Genomic DNA, 1,685 nt, shown 5'->3' on the forward strand with positions numbered 1-1,685 from the left:
GTGTTCTCACCAGTCTGTATTCCATATTTGAAAAAAAAAAGAAAAAAACAAAAGAAGTAAGAACAGATCAAGAGTAGAAAGTAAGACTAAGTTGCATTAAGCCCATTCATTGTTAAACGTTTTTTTATAGTTTGAACTTTTTTATTTATGCTACTTCGGTTATGAAACTACAACCATTGTGTTTTAGGGATTGCTAGAAGCGGGTACAACTTAACAGGTTGACAGTCACATACTTGAAACAGGTAAAATAAATATATTTTTTTGTTTTTAACAGTGTTTTGTTACATTTCATACATCTTTTTGTCCATCCATCCATCGTCTTGACCGCTTCTTCCCTTTCGGGGTCGCGGGGTGCCGGAGCCTAACCCGGGTGCTGATGGGCGAAGGCGGGGTACACCCTGGACAGGTCGCCAGTCTGTCACAGGGCCTCAATCACACACACATTCACTCTCACATTCACACCTAGGGACAATTCAGAGTCGCCAATTAACCTACGAAGCATGTTTTTGGACGGTGGGAGGAAGCCGGAGTCCCCGGTGAAAACCCACGCATGCACGGGGAGAACATGCAAACTCCACACAGAAAGGTCCCAGCCGGGATTCGAACCGGGGCCTTCTCGCTGTGAGGCAAGAGTCTTTTTGTCTTGTTTTGGTAAAAGCGTTTTTTATGAAAGGAGACATGTAAAAGAATTAAAATTAAAATTGCATTTCTCAGTAATTCTTTTCACAAATTGTGGAAAATCAGGAACAAAAAAACAAAAAAAAAACAAACAAAAAGCAAAAAAAAAAAACCAAAAACAGTTGGAAGAAGCCTGTTGAAACAGTTTTGGGTCACAAGCACGCTGCTCCGCTCCATTCTGATACATCCACTTGAAGACAAATAGATCCATGTACATCTTTGTTTTCCTCATCTGAGCTGGCATCTGGATCAAAACTGTACAGGTGGATAGCTCTGATATTGGTTGCCATTTTTATTGCACTGCTAATGTTAGGCTGGAGTTGTGAGGGGCTGCAATTTCGTGAGAGAGTGAAAACACAAAGATTATGGGAAATGAGAGAGAGCTTACTGTGCACCAATAATTGTGCCACAAGTCAGAGGCAAATCTCTAATGAACTACTACCACTCCTCAGAAACTATGTCCTAAAAAAAGAGAGATAGATTTTTTGATTTGGGCTTAAAAATGGTATAATCATTAATAGAAGACCACTGGAAACACTTCTGAAATTGGAGAGGCGCTTTAAAAACGTAAACATTATTTAACATTGACATTCGGTGTTTACATGCAACTGTCGAGTCGATGTATGTTCATAACTATTTCTTCACATTTTAGAGAAAAAAATAATTCCAAATTTATCTGACAGATGTATTCCAAACATCTATCTGATTAGTAAGTAATCTGACCAAATTTTGGAAAATGACCAATAAAATAAATTGTCGAAAACATTTGCTAATATTTATTAATTTTTCCTGGAGAAAAAAATAATGGAGATAATTTGGTTACTACAATTCTTTTAAATATCTAATATAATCATTATAATTATAATCATTATAATTAATTCATTCTCTTGGGTGGCCCATGTTGGCTCCTCTTTACGTTACGCTCCTGCTGTCATGTAATTGAACACAAAGGAGTTTTATTATGAAAAGCCAAAGCGGAAGTGGCCTTTTCTTCTCTCTCCCTGTCC

Source organism: Oryzias melastigma, linkage group LG8 (genome assembly GCF_002922805.2).
Source record: "Oryzias melastigma strain HK-1 linkage group LG8, ASM292280v2, whole genome shotgun sequence".
Classification (NCBI taxonomy): Eukaryota; Metazoa; Chordata; class Actinopteri; order Beloniformes; family Adrianichthyidae; genus Oryzias; species Oryzias melastigma.